This window comes from Thunnus thynnus, chromosome 23, assembly GCF_963924715.1.
Source record: "Thunnus thynnus chromosome 23, fThuThy2.1, whole genome shotgun sequence".
Taxonomy (NCBI): domain Eukaryota; kingdom Metazoa; phylum Chordata; class Actinopteri; order Scombriformes; family Scombridae; genus Thunnus; species Thunnus thynnus.
The window spans coordinates 10,831,447-10,856,151 of record NC_089539.1 but is presented as its reverse complement, the minus strand read 5'-3'; the positions used below and the strand labels follow the sequence as shown (position 1 = coordinate 10,856,151).

General features: G+C 40.5%; 1 protein-coding gene across 5 annotated transcripts in view; it reads left to right on the top strand.

Annotated features, from left to right (window-relative positions):
* Nucleotides 1–4,854: 4,854 nt before the first annotated feature.
* cald1a (caldesmon 1a) overlaps nt 4,855–24,705 on the top strand; it is a 55,440-nt gene continuing 35,589 nt past the window's right edge. For all 5 annotated transcript variants that reach the window (XR_010925830.1, XM_067582404.1, XM_067582403.1 and 2 more), the window contains exon 1: nt 4,855–5,002. The gene's annotated coding sequence lies outside the window, so the exon portion shown is untranslated. The remainder of the gene's footprint in view (nt 5,003–24,705) is intronic.

The following is a 24,705-nucleotide window of genomic DNA, read 5'->3' as shown; positions in this document are numbered from 1 at the left end:
CCTGATCTAACATTATCGTTTATCAAACTGATCTATGATAACACTGTGCAAGGTTTTTCTTACATTTCCCTTAAAGCATCTAAAGAGGTCTGTTTAAATTGCTACATTTACATTTCTAGAGTAGAAAAATCCTTGTATATTGACATCAAGACAATATTCTTGTGTCCTTTTCAATGACTACGTTTACATGCACAGTAATATTCCACTATTATTCAGAATATGACAATATTCTGAATTTGACACTGGTCATGTACACAGCATATTCCGTTTGGATATTCCAAATGTGGCCTTATTCCAGATGTAGCATTTTCCGATTAAGACATGTGGGATATGCCGATATTATTCTGGTTTTAGGAGCATTCTTTGGACATGTATACAGCCTGTTCAGAATATGCCTCTCAATTGGGGTTTTTACTGCAGTTTGCGACACACGGCTTCTTGCCTGTTTACAGTCAGCTCTGTGTGTTGTAAACAAACCAACTAGCCAACAGTTTGCAAGGCTGGGATAGAGATACATGACAGGCTGGTTGTGTAACGCACCCCTGCACAGGCAAAATGACATATGCTGGAGCAGGAAGGCAGACAGAGGAGAGGAATGAGAGGAGAGTGGAGAGCTGTTCAGGGCGGGCTGGAAAAACAGAGCACGCCTTCTCCACGACGGGGACAGAGGGGGTTGGTTATTATCCTGGCTGACAATAACGACTCAGTGTGATGCACCAAAAACACTCAGCAGTGTAGTAAACATCATGGGACAACCTAGATACAGAATGTGCCTTTAACTATACATTTATAATATTAGTCATATTAATATCACCTATAATATCAAACATTCATTTTCATTAGCCATGTAAACAGCTTAGTAGGAATATTGTCTTTTTCGGAATAAGGGCAAAAACTGGAATATTTTGTGCATGTAAAAGTAGTCATTTGTGTGGTCATGATGTCACGCAATCTCCACACAGTTTAATACCCCAGTGTTTTGAAGTACTCAAGTACTAGTTTCATCTCTTTTGCTTACTGAAACTAGGATCTTTGACAGAAAGGTGGTGCCAGAAATGGACACGTTCATCTTTTTATCCTCTTGATAATCTTACTGTTTGTCTGTGAAATGTGGCAGACCAGAAGTAGGTATTAAGTCAAACATAAACCATGTACCTGGGAAATAGCCCAGATGTGTACTAACGCAGGTGTCTGTCATTTGCTGGCATTTTGGTCTTTGACATTATACAATAGAGAGATACAGGAAGGAACAAGAGACAGATCATAATGACAATATGTGGATTTTACCCATTGACTGCATATAAATATGGATAATGGGTGTCTACCATGGTCCCCACTTCCTACTGCTATGTGAAAGTGAAGCCAAAATATCTCCTTACCAGGAGCTGCCATATTACTTGTGTGACGTCATTTGGAGCCAGAGCCTGCGCAGTAGAATCAGGTGGCAGGATGATGGCCCGCGTGACACGCCCCCTCAGCCATCCCTCTACCTGATGGAGGTTTGAGTGCTGTTGTCACAGCTAATTAAAAACAAACTTATCAGAAAAATGAGCACTTAAGCATCAGCGTGATATGAACTAATTAAAATGACAGAAACCATCTTTGTGAAAAATTTATTTGACCTGTACTTTTTTTTTTAGATTTTTAGTTTAGCTCATGCCCCATCTGCTAACATGGAGGGGGCGGAGCTTATGACCTATAATGCAGCCAGCCACCAGGGGCAATCAAGATGTTTTGGCTTCACTTTTTAGGAGCTGTCATGACATCCATATTTATATACAGTCAATGATTTTACCCAGGATGCTGCAGGTATTTGGTATGCACATCCACCAGCTGAGCCCCGAGACATCCCAGATACCAATCATCCATCATACATGCACAGTGAGAGGAAGGCTGCAGAATGTGTTAATCCATATAAAATTGATGTCTGTCACTGATGATTGTAGTCTTAAAAACTAATTATATATATTTTTTAAAAACAGCTGTGTCCCTTAGATGTCCTGGCTGTTCATTGTTGTTATGGAAACTTTTGTTCTCTTCAGCTGTGATAATACTGTTGCAGAGTAACATATGTGACTTTCATCATTAACAATACCTCTTTTCTACAACTGAATCCAACTTTGAAGGCAAATCCTAACCCTGATGTCAGTCTAAGTCAAGGTGGCAACATACTCTTTTATCTGATCTAAAACAATATGATGAAATGATGACATTTTGAAGGTGTGTTGTAAGCAATATGATGTTAACCTCAGCACCAATTATAGAAGTATTTTTCCTCTGATGTCATATTTTGAAGGTATATATGTGAGGTAGCTTTGACATTGTGAATCTCTCTGGCCTGGGGCTGCAAATAACCTGCATATTGGTCTTTGGTCTGTGCATCCCTGACAGCGGCAGCAACAGCAGCAGCAGCAGAAAAACAGCCATGAAGTTTCCTTCTTTGTGGCCACATAAACATGGACAAGTATCCATATGCTCAGTGCTACCTCTGCTGGCACTAACATGGTTAAGACTTATGTGGTGACATGTCCGTTCGGTTGTAGCAAAGTCACAAAACTCAATTGCTAAATCACACACACAGTACATTCATGCAAGGCCACAGACCTGAAGAGGCAGGTCATAAACTGGGGTGTGTGGCTGATGTAAACACCTAAGCTCATGATGTAAGTATATCAAGTGAGCATCAGCCTTGAGTATAAGGGCATTACACTAACTCAAAACATGCCCAACCCACAGCATCATTTTTGGCAATCGCGTTATACCATGAAGTGATTTTGCATCAGGGCAATGAGGGTTTGGTGAACATGACGTTGTGTGCAAACTAGATCAGGAATGAAAATCTTAGAGGAACCTGCAAGATGAAGGGTGACAGGTTTATCTTCAAATACATCGTTTTTCAAAGGAATGAAAACACATTTTCAGATTTGTTGAGCTAACCCCCTCCCTCCGCTCTGTCTTTGTCTCTCTCCTTCCTCGTGCACATTGTTTAACGTTTCGTCACACACACATGCAGCAGGCACATGCACACCACACACTTACACACAATTGCATCTGCACATGCACACAATCAACAGGCCGCATTTATGTCACTTTATCTTAAAAAAAACACATGCAAAAGAGCACCAGCACATATGGTGCTCATTTCTGCACCAGTGGCCTAATGCTCTTAAGTTCACTCTTTGTTCTGAGCATCATTGTTTTAAAGGGAGCGACAAAGCGGGGCAGTGTCTCCATGCTGCTGTTTCATGATAGAAAGTAGAACACTGCAGCTATTGTGTTTGTCACCTTCTAACTCCCTGCATCTTTAGCAAAACTGCTGACAGACAAAAGGTCACAAATAGCAAGGGTGCATTTGGAGGAAAATACATCACACTTATCAATTTTCTTAGCTTGAAATACTGTGAATACGTATAGAAAATGGTGCTTGATGCATCACTATCATGCCACAGTATTGATGCTAAAAGTAAAGTCAGGGCTGTGACTAATATAGTGGACACTGAGGTCATTTCCTCTATATTTTTTCTTGGAATTTGGTGGTTTGTAGCAACCTGGGGGTAGTTACATTGTGCAATGAAAAACTTACCACAGTGACTATCTGATTGGAGTATGTTTAGATTTCAGTTTTACTACTTTTAGGCCAAATAAATGAAACATAATGACGCAACAACAACGATCAAACAATTAAGTATTTCTCCACCATAATTATATTCCAAATAGTTTTGAAAGGCGTTGGAGCCTAAAAACCAACAAAAGGTGGTAAAAGGTCATCAGTCAAGTCAGAAATATAACTAAATACATCAATAAATAAGCGCCACCATTAGGTCAACATTTTATTCTGTTCAATACTTTGTTTTATAAACAAATTTCTACAAAACTAATGACACATTCTAATCAACCTCAGCTGTACTTTGTGTTTTGTGCTAATTAGCAAATATTATCATGCCTGCACACTGCCATCTTGGATTATTGTATTGAGAAAAATATGTTGGGTTGAAAAAAAATATTCTCTATGGTGCACCAGACAGAATATTTTTTTTATTGAGGTAGTTGGAAGAATCTTTTGGAAATACTTTGACAGCCGTGTTATTGTTCTTGGTTTTTCAATGATTGCCATGTATCTATTTTTCAGGAGATCAGATACTGAAACAACAGCTGGGACTATATAGTGTTGACTTAAGGTAAAGTAGACTTCTTTTAAGTGAAAAAGTATAAATGAATGCAATTTACAGTAATATAATTGTCATGAAGATCACTTACTTGAGGTCAAATGAAACTAGTAACTATTTCTGTTAAACGGATAACATTTTAGGCCTGCCTGTGAGCAAACAGCCCTTTTTTTTCTCTCCAAGATTAACATTTCATAAGATCGCTCTTGACAGGTGATTTTCTTTCAGAGGCCCCCTAAAGCAAGGTTCTCAAAGTGGGGTCCAGGGACCCCCAGGGCTTCCAGTGGGTCACCAGCAAAGAGGGGAATAAATTATTTTCACTATAATTCCATCCATAAGTAACACAGTGACAGAATGTATGACTATTTTGGTCACGAACTTCATACGCTTTCTGTAATAAAACATCTAAAAGCAAAATTCTTATCAGATGAGGGACCCTGGGACAAAATCTGAGTCCGTGGTCTAATTTGTGTCAGTTTAGGAGTCTTTGACGTGAAAAACTTTGAGAACCACTGCCCTAAAGGATAACCAAAAAGGGCACTCACTGCCTAAAGTCACTTCAGCTATTGGGAGTTTTACAAGAGTTCTTCCCAGAGTTGACATATTTCATTTTTCGTTTGTACTAAACAGGCTTTGTCGCTAAGGAGTCTGAGCAATAGCTTAGCGTTTTTCAGTGCAAAGAGAAAGCCTAGATGTGCGACTATGTCTTAAAGGGAGGGGCTTGAACGGGTATTCAGTTATCATTGAGTGAAGTGGAGGACCGACTGCAGACTGGCTCCCTCTCCTCTCCTCACACTCGACTCAAGAGCTTTACTTTGTCCCGTTAAGATCCACAGGTAAGCGCAAAAACTTTAAACTGCCTGCATACTGAACTCTTTTGGCTCCGTCCTTTGGATGAAAGTTCATGACGCACTGATGCTTAAGCGAATGAAACATATGATGCCTTTTATGACGATGGCAGATTATCACATTATGGGTCTCTACTGTGCGCATGGGCTGCTGCTGCTGAGTCTACTTTTCACAATATGTTGGCTGTTTGCCGCTCCCTCTTTTGTGCGCTTTCCACGCCAGCAGTTAACTGAAGGCAAAGTAAACTCGTGATTGAGAGATATAATAAACTTTTCTATGGGTCGAGTCATGTAAATGTTTTGTCAACCGCGGGACTACACAAAGAAAAGCGCATATGTCCACTCCTGTAATGCGCGCTCACTGCTTCAGATTCCTATCGAACAAAGTATAAAGGGGCGGGGGGTGTCTCCTAACCCAGGCCAGGCCAGCCAAGTTTCTCATCGCCTCAGTAGCTTACATGGCACTAACTGCAGCCTGAAACAACTTTAAATGATTGCAACATACAGTTGCAAATATGTTTAACATCACATTTTGACTGTTAATGTATGCATAGCATCCTCCAAACCCAAAAGGAAAAATGTGTCCTTGAGCTATAACTGCAGAATGTGGAGTTCCTGTTGGAATTTGACATGTAAAAAGTGTTGTAAGTTAGCTATAGGCAAGGATGTGCCCCATATGGCTACCAACTCCCCACATGACCGACAACGATCAAATTTGACCATAAAATCATGCTGAGATACAGAAGGCAATTGTCCTTAGTGTATGAAGTTTAAACACATCCAGCATCTCCTGCAGGCAAAGCCATAGGGCAGTGTTGCAAAAAGGCAAGGCCTGCTGCAGATGAATCCACTTCTCATCATTTCAAGGTATCACATTCTTTGCAAACCCACCACCCCTGAGGCAAAAGGCTTTCTTCAACTCTCATTGTACTTGAGTTAGCCAGCAAGTCTTTTGATCTCGCCTTTGTTACATAGTAGTATCTGTGAAATGGAAGCATGGAAAATGGAAGAGGATAGAGGGAGGGAGAAGAGGGTAGATCTGTAGATTCTTTTCTTTTTGAATGCTTTCGGGGGAGACAGCATAGTAATTGTCCATGAAACTGTATCTGATAAGTTGTGCAGTGTTTGGAAAACACGTGGAGAATGCCCTCCGCTCCTTATAAGGCGCAGGCCCAACCTGGTGACAGATGATTGGAATAGCCTCTGGAATGCAATGCATAACAGTCCTCTAGTACAGCGGCTCCCACTTTTTCTGTCTGGTGTACCCCTACAGCCCTGTCAGATGAACCAAGTACCCCTTCATTGACACCACCCATCATGTTCCAGATGTGTTGATCTGAATTGATGTGAAAATATATGTTATTTAACACAGTTTATTAGACTATAGATATTGTTACAATTTCTTCATGCAGTTGAGCTGTCAATGTTTAACTCAGTGTGGTCAAGTTTGCATTTGTACAACAAAGATTTGGAGTGGCAGAAACTGGACGTTTTAACCTATTAGATGTGTTTCAACCATTAACCTGTTACCTTTAGCTACATATTTCAACCTCTTGTTCCTTTTAGCTAACTCTTTCAACCACGTATTAGTTATCTATTTCAACCATTTATCTGTTACCTTTAGCTATCTATTTCAATGATTTACCCATTACTTTTAGCTCACTCTTTTAACCATTTATACATTGTTCTTTGCTATCTATTTGGACTGTTTACCCATCACATTTAGCTAAATATTTTAACCATTTACGCATTACCTTTAGCCATCTATTTCAACTATTCATCCATTACTTTTAACTATTTCAACCATTTATGCATCACTTTAAGCTATCAGTTTCAACCATTTACCCATCACATTTAGATAACTATTTCAACCATTTACCCATCACTTTTAGCTAACTATTTCAACCATTTACCCCTCACATTTAGCTAACTATTTCAACCATTTGCCCATCAGATTTAGCTAACTATTTCAACCATTTATGCATCACTTTTAGCTATTTCAAGTATTTATGCATCACTTTTAGCTAACTATTTCAACCATTTAATCCATTACTTTTAAAGGTGCAGTGTGTAGGATTTATTGGCATCTAGTGGTGAGGTTGCAGATTGCAACCAACTGGATAACCACCCCCACCCCCTCCTTCCAGGCATGATGGAGAACCTTCGGTGGCTGTGAAAAAAATGTGAAAGGCCCACTCTAGAACCAGTGTTTGGTTTGTCCATTCTGGTTTACTGTAGAAACATGACAATGCAACATGGTGGCCTCTGTGGAAGAGGACCCGCTCCCTATGTAGATATAAAGGGTTCATTCTAAGGTAACGAAAAAACAATGATTCTTCTATCAGATGATTATACACCGATGAAAACATACTTATGAATATTATATCCCATTTCTGCCAAGTCCGTTCTGCTAGATGCCACTAAATTATACACACTGCATCTTTAACTAACTGTTTAGCTTCTTTGCACGATTGCTAATACTTTACTTTACCCCCCTGCAACCAGGAGTACTAGTAGAATGCTAGCCCTGGTTGGGAATCAGTGCTATAGGATGTTTTCTGGGCTTTTTTGGTTTTTTTTCAGGTTTTGCACGCCTGTTGACATGCATACACACTTTCACACTGCTATTTCTAGGCTGAAACACACACAGAAAACAGCAGGCTTTACACTAAAATGCATGTAGTGCTTTGTAGTGTACTTAGAGAGGGATTTTATAATTGGCATGATATGATATGGGTGCAAAAGAATCTGGAGGTAATTGCACAGAGTGATAACAGGGGTTTGGCAGTGTGGGGCGGGAGCCAGGGCCAGGGTTAGGGCTGGGCGGGCAGGATGTAGGGAACATTGCCATGCATTTCCGGAGTCTGGCTTTGGACTGCACAGTGCGGTGAAGGCTTCTAGTTACTGTATGCTGGCTCCCTCTCTCTCTCTTTCTCTCTTCATCTCCTTCTCCCTCCCTTCTCTCGCTGATTAAAGTTAAATGTTGGATAAGGTGACCATACTGCCTCATTAAAATCACAATGGACATGTGCCCATGTAGGTTTGCATGCACAGTTATGTGTGTTACATGCATGCAGTGCACTGTATGCGGGTGCTTTGTTTTAGTTTGATCCTAGATACTCATAATCCACCACCATATCAAGTTCCAAAGCAAGAATCCAGAGTTTCCTTGCAAGGCAATAGTTTCTTACCACCACTAAGCTAAGGCAGCCAACCAAGTGGCAAACTGAATTTGAATAGAATGGAAAACTGGCAGGGGAAATTTTCTAACACAAATGATCGGACTGTTCTGTTCTTTTATAATAGATGTTTACCTATACTGTGTTCAGCGTGAAAGTTTTCCAAATGTGGTTTGGTTTCCAGTGACTGCATGCTGATATAGCAGTCCAAACATACATTGTTTCTGCACAGCAGGTGCCAGAGCTATTTTCTGGTTTCTTCTCATAACGGACCAGTGAAACTATGTCAAGCATGTTTCCTGTGTTCTAGTCTTTTGCCCTTTGGCTTGGTTTTATGTAGATTTGTTTGTTCTAAGAATGTAGTTTGAGATAGAGATGCCGCCCTACCACGCCAGCAAGAAAACACATGCAAAATTAGGGCTTTCTGTTTAATCAGTAACATTGTTGTCATCAGTGCCTACCAGTTTGTGGAAATAAATTTAGTTTAGGTTTTAGGTTTGTGTCTTCTGGACAACTGCAGGAGTAGGACAGGGTTCAATTCATTTGAAGTGATTGTGATTGACATGAAGCTAACGCTCATGGGACTTTGGCCCTGGACTCGAGCCCCACAGCGTACTCGTTCTGTTCCCCCTCGCCTTTGAATTTGATAGCATGTAATTTGAATGTGCTGCATCCAGAACCGCACACTAAGTTGTATAATATGGTGAGCTTGGACAGACGGGCAGATTTCAGGGCTGGAAAAGAATTCTTAACTCTTCACCGGGTAACAACAGTCAAACAAGCAGTAGGCAAAACTGGTAGTGCTGCTTAATTGCTTTTGAAGTCACACAAGGGCATGAAACCTTAGATGGTGTTTATTTAGGTCCTGGAAAATATGCAGTTACAGTTTGTGATGTTTGTGATATATAAATTCCTGTTATTTGCCATTTTTAAAAGAAAAACCTCTCATGCCATGAAATTTCCCTCTGTGTAATTTAGCTTTATTCTGTTTGTTGTTCCTCATTATGCAGCCAAGCTGACATGGAACAGTTCTGTAGGGGAATATCCATGGTGCTCTAGGACGTTCTGGCATTTTTTCACTGTACAATTATACTCTGGTTGTCTCTTGGGTGATGGAGAATGCTGACTTTCATTCCCCCACCGCCCCCCCTTTTTGTCGACCCATACCATGGCCTATCATAGATTCACCACCGAATTAAGTCTTATTTAATCAAACCGCATTTACATAGCTATTTTCAAGCCGCAGATTCAATACAGTTTACATGTGTAAAGTATTTCACAATGATCCTTCCTCCTAAGATTTCTATCTTCATTTTCTTTCCAAACTAACTCCCAAACTTTGATTCTCTTGACTGAACCAGTCATGTGGGCATGAAAGACCTGTGTTTGAATTCCTCTGGGCTTTAGTCACACTCTGATGAAGAGGGTTTGTTAGATCAGCCTCTCACTCGTGTCGTTTTCTGACTTTAAAGTGCTATCACTCAAGGCCAGATTGCCTAATAGGCAGCATGGCATGTCAGTGCTGGTAATTGGCATATTGGCCCGCCATCTGCCAGTTGCCAGATGCCAAGCTCCGCCAGAAGTTTCATAGCTGTAAAAAAAAGACTATTGTATTCCTTTCCCTCAAACAAAATCTTTTGTTTTTTAATGGGTGATGATTTAATCCCGCGCAAGGCAGCCTTGCTTTATATCTTATAAGGTAAAACCTCCTTTCTTACTTTTGTGGTCTACATTTCGTGGAGTTTTTGTCGATGATTGATTGTGCGAGAGTGAGGTCAGTGCTCCTAAGCAGCTCTTCTGATGTCATCCTACAAAGATGCATGTTCTCTCCTTCGTTCCCCAAAGCGGGTTTTTTGGAGAAGTGTACAACATTGTTGAGAGGGACATTTAGCCTTTGGGCTTCTTCTCATCTGATAAAACAAGCACAGGAAATGTCTCCGTTAGCTGATTGGCCTTGTGTTTTCCTTTTGCGTCCTCCCACTGGGACCTTAGACGTGCACAGTGTGTCCCTGTGGCAGAGAAACCACCTTACACGTCTCTCTCCTAACAGCTGCATTGACTTTCCCTTTGCCTCTCTCCTTTCCTTTAACACCAATCTGCCTCTGGTCCTTTTCATACCTCCCAAAAAGAAATGATTACTATAACTTTCACTCTCACATCACCTTTATACTTCTTCTCCTCGCCAGCTTTCCATTCTTTCCCCTCTTTGCCCCTGTCCTCTCTTCACCTCCGCTCTCCTCCTCCTCCCCTCCTCTCAGCCTCTCGTCTTCCTCCCATAGCGTCCCAAAACTAAACAAACATGGCTAATCAAGAGCTTGTCAAATCACCTTCTAAAAGTCCCATATTTTAGGGTAATGGGGAATTAAGGGAACGTGGAGGTAATAAGGTGATGTAAATCCCAGCGGCGTGTGTGAAAAATACCAATGAGTGTGAACACATGACCGGTGAGGTCATGTGTTTACACAGTTAGCAAGGTTAACTGCTCTATGAATCGCACGGGGGGAACAGACAGGGCAGTGTGCGGGTCAGTTATAGGCCTGCTGGATTTATGCTTGTGGCTATAGAGGTGCTGTGTTTGCTGAAGTGTGTATGGCGAATGTGAAGGACAGCTTGGATAGTCTACGTTGGACACCAGCCATAAGGGGAGTGAGAACTGGCAAGAGCGAGATCAGGCTTGTATGTGGTAATGATGGAAGCAAGGACTTACCTCATACACATAAAACAATCACTGTGTCCTTACATGGCTATCCACATGAGTCAGACTTCTACTGTAATTCTGTCTCATTCTTTGGAAGAGCTTAGAAGTTGAGAGTATTTTTTTGGACTGAATTTGGACCAAATCCTTAGTATTTCAATACAATTATTTTAATTCCTAGTGTAAAATCTAAGGACAATACAATGTTATCAGATGGTCCAACAACATATTAATACATAAAAGGGAAAGTTCAACATTTTGGGAAATACACTTATTGAACAAATATGCGTAAAGACCACTAATGAACATGTTGTATTTCATTTATTTAATCCTTACAAAAACCAAGGTGTAAAGCCACAAATTGAAATTATATGTGGGGTTATTTGCCAGACTATTTCTTGGTGTGTGGACCATTTGTCTGGCAATTACACTGGTCCTGACCAAGAAAGGGTCTGGCACATAACCCCTGATAAAACATTTAGGGTTATAGATTAGACAAAAAAGATACAGTAATTCTCTGTGGGTTTCCTTCCCAAAGTCTTTCACATAGAAATAGTTATTTGATCTGTGATCAGTCATTTACTCAACTAATTGACTCGTTCAACACAAAATAAAATTTTATTCTTGATGTTTCTTAAACCTTTCTCGGTCTGGTACTTAAAATCAAACTCTGCACATGTGTCTTATAACGAGGCTCATTCTTGCAAATGGTCTGCATCCATCTTTCCCACCTGAACAAGCCAGTCAGGCAGCAGCACAGTCTGAGGTCTGTGTCGAGGCTACAGTCGGGAGCAGTGGTAATTGTTTAAGAGTGCATTTATAGAGTGTACTCTTTGTGCCTCCTAATCAGAAGCATACTCAGGCATTTACATATGAGCCTCTGAGGATTGCTCAGGAATGTATTACAAGCAAGGCGAGAGAACGGGAGAGTAAGAATGCCGGCCAGTGGGCCACTCTGCTATTGCCATTTCTTTCCACTTCACATGTCACTGCCCTGTTGGGAGGGGGTAGGTGAATGTGATTAAGGCTGAAGATCAAAAGCACAGAATGGTGGATGCAAACACATTCTTCCCTCAACGCCTGTAACAAATGTAGAGTATGTTTAGGTACTTTCAGCATTCTCTTCCTGCGTCTTTGAAACATGGATACCAACAATTTCTCAAAAAAAAGGAGAAATCCAATGCTCTCATCTATCTACCTATCAGAGACCTTTACAGATTAGATCTGTTTTCATGGATTCATTTCAGTATGCGTTTGGTAATTTGTCAATTTTTCTCTCTGTACTCAAAGTCTAGTCTGGCAAGGGGACAAGGAGAACAAAAATATGGCCTCAAAAAACCATTTTAATCAGACAGTACTCCGTAGGGACAGAGGCTGGCATAGGAGAACTCTTTACCTCATCAGAGCTCTGCCAGTGGTGATTGGGAGAAACACTCAGTCAGGTTTTTATTGAATAACCCTAGCTCTGTACTGGAGGGGCTTTACTGTAATAGAGCAGCTCTACGGCCGCTGAGGTGACAGCCAAATGGTACTTATTAAACTAAAGGCTGATTCATACTATATGCCCTACTGCAGTTTAACCTTGTTGGAGGCTAACGGTTTGGCTTTAATGCTGAAGTCCAGTCACATTTTTTATGACTAAGATACATATGCATATGATTATCCTCTGATCAGACATCAGAGTTCACAAATTTCCTACATAAAAAAAGCTGAATACAATTATTTAATACAGACAATAATTTATACCAGTCCTCCTTTAATTTAAGTTGTACAATATCCACTTGAACTGTGTGTTCTTAGTAGTTTAAATCAAACTTTTCACGTTAGCAACTCCTGAGATGCCATGCTACTCAGAAATAATAGCTGTGGGTCCCGTCCTCTCTACTTATTTACCCAGTACACAGCTCTCTACACAAATTGAGCATGACGTCTAATGGAGTGTGAGCGTGGATTAATTACCCCCACATCTAGACTAATGGCTCCTTCTCCTCTGATTAATGATGACACGTCTCACGGAGGAGAGCACAGCTAAAACATATAAATAGTTTGATGATAAAAGAAGACATCAGCTATTTGGATATCATCATATTTACTCTGTCAGAGTCTCCTGATATGAAGTCTGTTTTAAATCTCATTAAAGTCAGAAGCTACTAAGCTCTCTACTGGTGAAAAGTTATTACGTGAAGAGAATGTACAGGACCTGGAACCATCTGTGTATTATCAAAAATAGAGCAATGAATGTAAAGTTTGTATAAAGTTATCCCTCTTTTAGCAATCAGCTAGAGCTGCATGATGATTGGTAAGTAAGTTGTACAACTAATAAAAACTTTTTTTGAGATTTAGTACTGTTTGTGATATCTGGGAGCAAAAGTAACTGACACTGATACTTGATATATGAGAAGAAATTTTATTATTACTATTTCAGCAGATAGTTGTATTTTTCGTAAATGCACAAACATTTTTGGTAAGGATACCTTGAGTTTGTTTCTGAGAAACTATGACCAAAATATACCAAATTTTTTAATTGAAAAATAAGCTTCAGTGCTACCTGGTTGACAAACTATGTAATGGCAGCACTGTTTCTAAATGACTTTAACACATTTGGCAATCCTATACTGCAATTTCTTGTCAATGAACACATACGCTGATACCGATATATCTACATGAAGCTAATAACAACCAATATATCAGTGTGACTTGGTTTTATATTAATGGTAGTATATGTAAGCTAAAGCAGAAACCAGAATTAGGTGTTTGGGATGCTGGTGATTTTGTAAGGTTAAGGTTTGAGCATTTGATTTCAGGTGGATTGTTGAAGGTTCATTGGATCAGATGTTTAAGAACATACAAATACTGTAGAGTGCATTTAAGGGATAGGGATAGGATAGGGTGCCCATTCTGGCTGGCCTCATTAAACCTGCCTTAATGAGAAACAAAACACCCAGACGCCCCCCTAGAACAATGGGTTCTTGTTATCAAAGAGTCTGTGTCCCGTGTATGATGGAGTCTGGCTTGCATCCCAGCAGATTTTTCATGAGACTCGGTGTGCCTGAGACAGGTCCTGAGTCCTGCAGTGCCACTCACTCCTGTGACAGCCACCTGGGAGACCACCTTGGAAAATGGGCCCCTATTAGTTCAGGTTAGACTTAATGACCAGTAATGGTACACCGGCCAAGCCAAACTGTGCAAAAGGGCTCCGGGCAGGCCGAAATGAAATACCAGTCACTCAAGCTCTGAACATAAACACAAGGTGGGTGGTGGGTGGGGGTGAATAGGTATGTATTTAGGTGCCTGCATATGTGTATGAGGGGGCGCAGACATGCATCCATGTGTTAAAGAGCAGAGTTGACCCAGGTGTAGGAGACAGTTTTGAGCGAGAGGAGATGGGTGAACCCCCATGGACAGATTAGTGCCGGGGGGGACGGCTGTGGTTTTGGATTTATTCCCATTTAGCTCTGCTGCTTTGTGAACCAAATCTCATTTCCAGTTTTGCCATCAGCTAGAAAAAAGCTTGCAGCAACCTCGACGGAGCAACCAGAGAAGCCTCCTAAGAGCACCGCTCAATTATTTACAATTTCATGGCTGTCTGAGATATGTGTTATTCTAATAAATTTAGGAATTAGAAGGCTTAAATACCGCACATATATTAACCTCTAAAGCTGAATTTTATCCTCAATTTACTGGTAAATACCACATCATGCTAATGGCATTCAGTGATGATTACGTCTTCCATGGTCTAAATAGTCTGTGGTCTAGAATTAGCACAGGCATTAAAAGTAAGAAACTCCACTATTTAAAAGAGTATGATATGAGTCAATCAGCCACTGAATAAAATTACTTTTTACTCCCAAGGAGAATGAAGCACAAAGCTTCCAGGCCTGCAAAAGTCAGACAGAGCAACGTAGTATAATCTACAGTGAAAGAGACAAAGACAGAGGAAGAGAGAGAGCTTTGTTATGTCTCATGAAGCTCTAGGGTTTCCTGGAATTTCTGGCAATGGATTCCAAAGTCACATAACCACAGAAAGAGAGAAGAAATAGAGACAGACACAGAGTAACTCTGCTGAAGGATTCAGTTCAAGATGTTCTGCTGACTATAGCTGCTCTGCAACTGTAAGCTACAGATATGAAGATCACTAGTCTTTGCACTGGTGGTCATTTAGGCCCCTAAACTGACAGAAACAATGACCATAGTACCAACACACCTGCAGTGAGTGCATATTATAAGATGACATACATAACCTTCTGTCTACTTACAAATTAAAGACTGTGGCTTGTGCCTCTCACCTCGGGGGGGTGAGAGGGAGGGATTGAGAGGGATAGTAGACGTGTACCTGCGCAAGACACTCTCTGGCTGGCTGCCACACTAATAATAACAGCCAGCACAGCCATGCACGAAAATGAGATCTGGTAAAGCTAGTGAACTTTAGCCCTGTAGAGCCCTGAAAGGATTTGAGCTATGAGAAGAGTGGAATGTATTTTTTGGATGGAGAGGTGAGCTCTCTGTCACTTAGAGAATGTGCATCCGCTGATTCAAAAGCAATGCTAATGCTTAAGTATGTTAAAATGTGATACAACAAAGCACCGCAAGCTAGAAGAAAGCTAACTTTTGCACAGGAGTAGGCTATGTTTGTTTGGTGTTCATCTTTGTCTAAATGAAAAAGCTCTATATTTCTTATTTCTGGCATCTTATCTGTCAACCAGTGTAGGTGGACTGGGATTAGGACTGGTTTACTCCACTGAATTTTCTGCTGACTTCTGCAGTCCTTTGTCAAAAGCTATGCTCTGGCTTTTTCTATTACATTCCTTCTTCTTCTTGTAACTACAGTATTGTCTTCCATGTGCTGTTTGTGCCCTCGATTTGCACTGGCTCACACTTGGTGAGGAGTATTACTGTAAAAGTCATGAAGTTCAGTATTGAATCCAATCTCCTAGAAAGAACTGAAGCAGTATTGATTTTCAATGCTTTTTGCGCATTTTTTATGCCTTTATTATATAGCGACAGTAGAGAGATGACAGGAAATGAGGGGGTAGAGAGATGGGAGTGACATGCAACAGAGGTCTGCGGCTGGATGCAAACCAGTGACATTGCAGTTCATGGTTGGTGCCTTAACCCCTAGGCCACCAGCGTGCTCCAAACTTGTTTATTAAGACAACACGGTACCAATTTCTACCTAGTTTAAAGGGTGGTATACTAATGCAACTATGTGGTGCATGTAAGCCATAAAACACAAAGAAATGTATGCAGTTGAAAACTGGAATGAACGGTGCCTTATTCTATTTCAATGAAAGTTGCTCACCAGGTGCATATGCCAAATAAAGTCTTTCGGGCTTCCTCAGTTTTCTGCATTTTTAGGTCCAAAGTGTGCACATTTTCCCTTATCCAGTTAAGCTATCCGGATATACAGATCACAGTGTAGATGAGGTATTAATATCAGGGAAATAACTGACTGATTCGGCTCCTAGTGAACTTAATGGATCAAATTTTGATAACACAAAGAGTCACTTTGGGGTGTTATGACAGTCAGAATTATTTAACAGCTGTCTCTTTTGTAATGATTGTGTGTTGGAATATTTTCTTATGGCCCAGTGTGAATCACATGACCTGCAATTTCAACTGTGGCCTCTACGCCAAAATCCCCTCATAGCCCAGCGCTGTTCCTGCCAGCTTAGGCGAAACAAAATGCAGAGAATTCACGCAGGCACCAACAATTGGTGGTGGTAACGTACCAAAACATGTAATTATGCCAAAAAGGCAGGTAAAAGGGAGACTGCTAGTTTATGTAAGCAATGCGGGTTTCAAAATATTCAAAATATCCGCTTTGCAATTGTTTTATGAGAGCGTCAAGGCTAATTTCTTACTTTTAGAACACACACCTAGCAAAGTGTGGACCGGTGTGCACTCCATCAAAATTAAAACCAAAAAGTACACCATGCTTTATTGCTTCAAGGATTCTCACAATAGGTTCAGGTGAGAAACACTTAATGTTAAACATAAGTGTGTTTGTTTAAGGAAAATTCCACAGTGTAGAGTGATAGATGGTCTGTGGTATAACTTAAACCTGTTGAGCGCTTTTTGCCTTAAAAATGCCACTTATCTTCTCTTGGTCACTGTCATGGCCACTGACGCCCATTCATCAACTTTCTACTGAGTACACTGCTCAGAGACACCTTTTTAGTTTCCACACCTGGCTGAGGAGTCCCAGCACATCCACCATTGAATGGTTCGGGCCCGCATCAATTTACTGAGAACATGTCAGGGCCACACGAATGCAGACAGAGAGAGAGAGAGAGAGAGGGAGAGAGTCATAGGATTAAAACAAAAACAGTATAGGTTGTCTATTATCATTCATTTTTCTGGCTATATGTGTGCAGCATGTGTCTTGTCTGTTCATTCCCTCAAGAAAATTGCCCCCCCCCCTCCCCCTCCAATACGACTGAACTGAAAGCACTGTCAGGGGATCGCTCCACATCCACTGTGAGTAATAGACCCTCTTGGTCAAGTCATCCTGCTCGCCCGCCACCCCACCCACCACCCACCCGCTCCTTAATCTCCTCCTATCTCTCTCCAGGAATGCAGCCCCTTATGTTGAAAAATACCTTGTCATCTAATACCCTTGAAAAGCCTCGCAGCGCACTTCAAAAAATTGGCATTCCACCCCGTGATTTACTGACTTGTGTGTTCAAACAAGGCAAGAAAGATAAAGATTTATGACATTTTGGAGAGATTTAAATAAATATGTCCTTTGTGCAAGTGATTTTTTCTTTTGTGAGTGTGTGTCTTTTTTCCTGAAATGGGCCTGTGATACATGCGCAAAAAAGGCAAACTTTTGTCAGGGTTCGCACTCAGCTGTCATGTTTTCAACAGGCTCTCAGTGTGTGAGGGCATTGCATCATGCTTTTTAGCCTCACTCTACCCTCATGTATGTTTCCATGTAAGGTATAATGGAAGACGTTCTCTTAGTGTGGTTTGAGTCAGCCACATAAATCACTCGGCCGTTTACATTCTTTTTTTTTTTCAACCTTCCGATTTTCTCTGCCTTCCCTCACCAAAGTGTAATTTCTCTCCGGCCACGAAGAGCCACACGTCCGCCACGGCAGAAACGTGGCTTTTATAGGAAGCATGTCACAAATGTTCAGCAGATCCATTCTCTTTCCGTTTTTTTTTTTTTTTTTTTTTTTTTTTGCCTTAGAGAAACACATCAGGAACCTCTCAAGCTTTATGAGAAATACATTTTTATGTTCCACTTAATGTTTCCAGCATGTCATGTTATTACCCATATACCAGAGGCTGTGGGCTGCTGTGGATCATGCTAATCATGTATACTTTTACATTTTAGTCACTGAGCTTTGGTGCATATCCCGAGTGACTTACACTTATTAAAACGGTACAAGTTCAGGATCTACCCTCAGGGCCATTCAGCTAGACACACTGGCTTTTTTTTTGCAGTGATTGAAGCTGTAATCTTTCGGTTGCCTGGTTATAAGAAAATAATTGCACCTTCCCTCACAGATTTGAAAGAAAGCAAGGTCTTTAACGCGAAGTAGAGGTAATTTCTGTTCTGTTCCATCCTGTTTTTACCCTTTTCCGTTCGATTCTGCTTTATTGCCATCAGCTGGATAAACTGTTCTCTAGCTGCGGTGTCGGCAGTAGCAGTGCTTAGACTAAAACCCACCATATATCAGCACTCTGGTTCCACAAGTCTCCCTGGTCAGCTCACTAGTAGCAGATTAATGTCCTGTTGAGGAGACACAGACTCCTGCCCGGGCCTCATTTACTCTGACAGAAGGCTGGTGTCAAGACGAGATGTCCTAAAGGAACAAGCGGAGAGGCTGCTTTTCCCCTGGAAATGGATGCGAGAGAAGGATGAGGGAGCGATTCATGGCATGTCACATGTCCTCGTGTTCAGACTAGACATCCTATTCTTTTGTTTAAAACGATAGACAAAAGATTCTTTATAAAATGAGGCAGAACAGGACAGATTCGACTGCTGACTCGCATTTAAAATGGAGGAAATTATATCACTTCACTGGCACAAACACTTACTGGTTTAAAATTTGGTTTTAAAAACAGTGAAATGACTCGGTTAGATGTTTTTTTGTTTTTTTGTTTTTTGCAGTGCATTGAGATTACCATCAACTTTGTCTGCGGCTTCATTCAGCAGCTGTCTGTTATTACTTATTTACGATCCTGTTTAATAGTCTTTAAAGATGTCCCAGTGCACCCTAAGGTACTGAGAGACTCGATTATCATGTCCTTGTGTATTCAACATAACTGTGGTTTGTTTTGACAGGAAAACGATGTGGAAAAATTGCATTTAGTTATTAATTTGTCCTGTCTTTGTAAATACTATTAAAGACTAGTTAGATTTGTGCTCCACATATTAGATTTGCACTGCTGACGTCACATTTGGCTAACAGTGACAAAAAAAGATGGAGGCTTGACTGTAACGACCTTGTTGGATTACACAACAGACTGTTAATATCACACCTCAAGTGCAGGGGTGTGTGTTTACTGAGATTATTTGACATTCTGGTTATTTGCAGCAGAATATCTAAATATATTATTTCAAGGAGGTGTTTACATAAGAATGGCTGTAGTGTCGAAAAGCTAAAACCACCTGAATCCTGAGCAAACAGGAAAAGAAAGAGGGGGAATTATTTATTTATCGCTTTGTTCTCAGCTGTTCGTTGTTGGGCAGCAATGAAAAAGACGTTCCTTTCAAAAAGTACAGTAGTATTGTCATAATTGGAGATATTTCAGTTGTTCATTATACCCAGTAATAGTTTTAGGAAGCTAGTGGAACTTTTCTTAGCTTCATATTTAGCGTAGAGACATGAAAGTTGCATTAATCTTCTCATCTAACTCTCAGCAAGGAAGGGAATAGGCGTATTTCCCAAAAAAACTTTCCTTTCAGATGGAATTCAGGGATTCAGTGACTTGTTGATCTGGACAGTTTTGTGAAAACAGAAGCACAAGTCCCTTTATTTATTGCTTTGTTCTGTGTTGACTGCAGATTTTTTTCCGTCTCCCAGCAGTTTTGCTCCAGCGCTGGCAGCTCACAAGCACTCCAAAAATCTGCCCCAGATAATTTGATAAGTTTCTTGTGAAATGACATGCCCGCAGACTTTTTTTTTTTTTTTTTTTTTTTTTTTTTTTGTGGCAGGAGAATGTCAGAGCTGCTCCATATAGCGAGGGGGGCCAGATAAACAAACCGTTTCTAACTTAAGCAGAGTACTGTGGCGTTTGAGACGGCTGCTTTTTCAGTGAGAGGAATGTTCCCTTTCCAGGGGGCTCCGACTCAAAGTGCACTGCTGAGACTACAGCATAGAGCTCATATGTGAAAGTGAAGAAAGCTTTTGTGTGTGTTTAAAAATGAAATGTCAGCGCAGTGAAAAGATCGGTGCGCCTCTCTTTCATGAATCTGTAGTCGTGCAGGTGTGCGTGTGTTTGTGTGTGCCCGACAGTGTTCGCTGAGATGTCACGGCAGGTCCAACATCGCCATCAGTCATGCTGTTTTGAGAGGGAGCCAACTCTGTGGCCACTGTGTAGTGAGTGTGAGAGCTCTATCTCGCTGTGCACACAGCATGCAAGAAAACCTTCCCTTTTTTTTTTTTTTTTTTTTTTTTTTTCCTTCTTCCCAGTTTGGTTACGGGAAAAGGCAGCATTTTTTCCTTCCATATTTGGTCATATGGAGCACCGCCAGTGAGCAGTAGCCTTTTGATGCCGTACAAACATCCCTATTTTGTGTGGGATTTGTACTTTTGGAATGCCTTTTTCTCCTATTCTGCCTGATTGTGGGTGCAGCATCTGAAAGTGCACTTTAAAAAGGGACACAAGCCTTTTAAAAGTAAATGATTGGAGAGAGAAAAGTTTCCTTTTTACAGTGTTATTTATGATTTGGGCAGTAAGAATCTAACTCTTAATGCAAATGTTCCTCTTAAAACCAACATTTGAAAAATAAGACAATGTTTTATAACCCTTCTTTTTCAGCCAACTGCTATATCAACTCAACTTGGACTGTTATTTAATTTGGTAAATTGGATCAGCAGCTGACAATTAAGAATTTATCATCTTAGCTGGTTAACTTTAAAGTGCTTCAAACAAGTTTTTGAAACTTGCTGGAGCTGGATTTAGTAGGATGTCTTCAGAAATTAAAGTGAAGACCAAATATTTGCAGTTTAAATGGAGCACCTGTGCGCTAAAACCTGCTGTGGAAAAGCTGTGAGATTCAGATGACGGCTATGGCATCTCGGGGTAATGTTTTTATTGCAATTTAAGTGTGACTTAGCTTCAAGCGTGAGCTTTAAGAACACATAAACACACCCTCAGCCTGAAGGGGAACGCTGGCTAGTGATGTGCAGGTGTTTTTCAGTCTCCCCACGGGAGAGAAAGGTCATAATACCTTCAGATCCAACGTGTACAGTGTGATGAGCAGTGAGAGGGACAGCTCCTCAAACTCCCATCCATGTGTGGGACCCTGAGAGAAGAAAATATAAAAAGAACAGTGAGTCATAGTCTAAATATACGACAGATGACAGCGTGCTCAAAGTTTAGTGAGGTTATCTTGCTGACAGTGGAAAATAAAACACAGGATTCAAGAATGCAACACTGAGAGTAATTTGTTTTTATCAGGGCAACACATAGTTTAGAAAGTATCGAGCTACAGCTTCCTTTCCAAGAGGAATTTGTCACTTTGAAAGATAATTGAAACAAATGCTATTTATTATCACAAGTGTATCACAACATGCATTGGCTATGATAAGTAATTACTAAGATCTTGGAAGATGGAGGCATCACTACAATAAAAGTGAAATTGGCCAAGAAACACAATTGATAAGACAATCAGACTTCTTATAAATAAGCCAAGATTTTAGCCATTTTTTATAGATCACTTTATTCGGTGATGAAACCAAAACTAAGTGCGCCTGAAATAATTAAAAACAAAAAACGGAAAGTTGTGTGCACATACAACAACCGCATGTATGGAAGGTCAAAGTTGAACAGAATGATCCTTTAAAGGCTCTGAAAACGTATTTTCTCAATTAGCTTATTTCAATAAGCGGCAGGTCCTACATAAGAACAACATTTTTAGCTAATTTGAAAACAGTTTTGGTTCTTAAAATTGGGTGGAGCTCAGTTGGAAGAAGATGATGTCATGTACTGTATGTCTGTACACCGATAAGAGTTTAGCTCATTTGAATCCAAATCTGTTAACAGCTGTGTGTTTATTTGTGTTCACATCACTGTCAGTCAACTTTGACCAAACTACACCCAGAAAGTCCTGACGAAGCAGATCAGATGAGTGTTCAACTCTGAAAAAAATATTAAATAAGAATGTTTTTTTTCCCAACTTTGAATGTTGCTTATTCAATCATGAATACTAATATTATAGAGATACTTACATTTGAAACCACATGTAAAGCTTTGACACTGTTTAATTGCTAGTTTGATTTTGCATTTGATCTTTCGGGTCACTGACTCATAGATAAATTCAGTGGTTGGTTAATCCCAGCAGTGCTTAGTGTAGCCTGCCAGCACCCTGTAAAGTATAATGCATCCAAGGTATTCCATTGAGATTTTCTTGGCTGTGCGTGTGTGTCTGTGTGTGTGAGAACAGATAACTTCAGTCAGTCTGTCTCTGTGTGTATGATTCACATGGCACTGAGAGGTGTTATAGAATGTGAACCATTGTCTGGGAATGCAGGAGTCTCGATTTTCCTCACCAAATGGAAACTTAACATCTTTAACCCTCAGGTCTTTTCCCTACAACTGGTGTGAAATTTCCCCTCGCTGGTTCGTCTTCTATCTTACAGCCAAAGTCAGCATAAGGGAGATTGTAGGGCGATTTGAGGGAGGATTGTGTCTAGTGGCCAAATCTGAAGTCACTAATGACAATGCATCTGAGGCATTCAAAATCCTGAGCCCATCTCTTACCCTTACCCTCAAAAACGTCGGCATGTTATCCCGCTGCATTTCTCGTGCCACAGTGGCATTAGCTTCTCAGGTTTGCCTATGAATGTCATCTGCTCATGCTCAGTGAAATTTTTCCTCATTCGAGCTGAAGCCACACTTTCAAAAATTTGTTTTGGAAGAGATAGAGTGTGAGCGGAAAGCAGATGGTATTGAGATTGAGCTGAGCTCTGATGCTATAGACACAGCTTAAGACCTCGGCTTTGACAACCAAACCGCAAGATATTGTGGTTGATAGTCACACTGTGGCATGCAGACAGATGCAGATACAGAAAAGGAGCTGGCCGCGTGGACATGAGTAAATCCTATAAAATTTAAACCAAGTACTAACCTAAATTCATACTAATCAAGTGTCTCTTCATATTTTAGCTGAACACGTAGTCTGCAGCTGTTGGCTAAACTGCTGCATTGTGGGCCAAGAGGAAAAGACACAGTGAGGAAGGGGTGAGAGAGAAATGCAATACAACTGGGTAAAGACAGTAGAGTCCGACCGATACTAGACTTTTCAGGCAGATGCTGATATTGATATTTTAGAGTAAAAAAAATGCTCACAGTATATCAACAGATATACCTTTTGTAACAAACATTTAATGTAAGCAGTTATTTTTGATAAAAGTCCCTTTAATTTGGTATTAAAAGGCAAGACATGTACTGAGCAGGACATTTTTCAACTGAAAAATTAACTTTTCAAACAGCAAATATAGCAGTAAATTTTAAAAAGTAAACAGATAATTAAATCTGTATCAATTTTTATGAACAACTGTAAACAACACAAATACGATACTGTTAAGGTTGAGACTATATAAAGATGCATTCTATAAAACCCCCAAAAATAATCACATTGTTAAGGGCAGATCTCCACAACAAGCTAAAACTCAAACACATTTGACACATTATGGCCTTGTAAAGTTGATAGCAAGCTCTTTACACATGCAGGAGACACTGAGCAACGTTAGCATTCATTTGGAGTCGCGTCTCTGTCCACCTAACACATGTCCACCAATTCCTGAGAAAAATATCTTGCTTTTTAGCAGCTAAATGCTCCACTGTGGTCACCAGCTAGTCGCTAACTTTGTCAGATGTTTGGTGGGTTACAGTGGGTTTAACTGAGCCTTTTTGCTAGAAATAGCTGAAGGAAATGAGACTGAACCAAAACACTAACGCTGTGGGCCGTTAAACCAAAAAAGGGAACTGAAAGACACTAAAATGCTCTGTAGAGCTGAGATAAAACTGCAGAGCGGAGTGGTAATTTTATGTGGGTTTGTCACTACGAGCAACCTCTTTCATGTTACACATAGTCATTGTTCGTATGAAAGTAAATAGAGTTGAAACAATAATTGTTGTTTCCCAAGTGGCCTAAAACATATATTAATTTGAGTACTTTATATTTCCTGTTAACATTCATTGGCTTACAGAGACACCAATATATCTGTTATAAGGTAAAAGCAGCTGATATATCGTCTTGCCAATGTATCGGTCGGCCTCTAAAAGGCAGGCAGAGAAAGCGATACTCTAGATGACAGATGAAGCTGAGACAGGGACAAGCGGAGATGGAAAGAAAGAGAGAAATTCTTGGCCTTGCAGTGCCAAAAAAGCTCCAGTGAATTTATGAATACGCATCCACAGCCGCTCTGCATCCTGGGACTGTAAACGTGTTAATGCTGCCGAGGCCTGGACGTGTGAGAGGAGACACATAGCACACAGAACCACAACCACAAAGCCAGCTTTCCAAACACAGCACTGTAGGTGGTGATGGATATCACACATGTACACGCATTTACTATACCATAAACACACACATACTGCACTTTTAGTGGCCTCACGTACAGTATTTGCAGTATTGC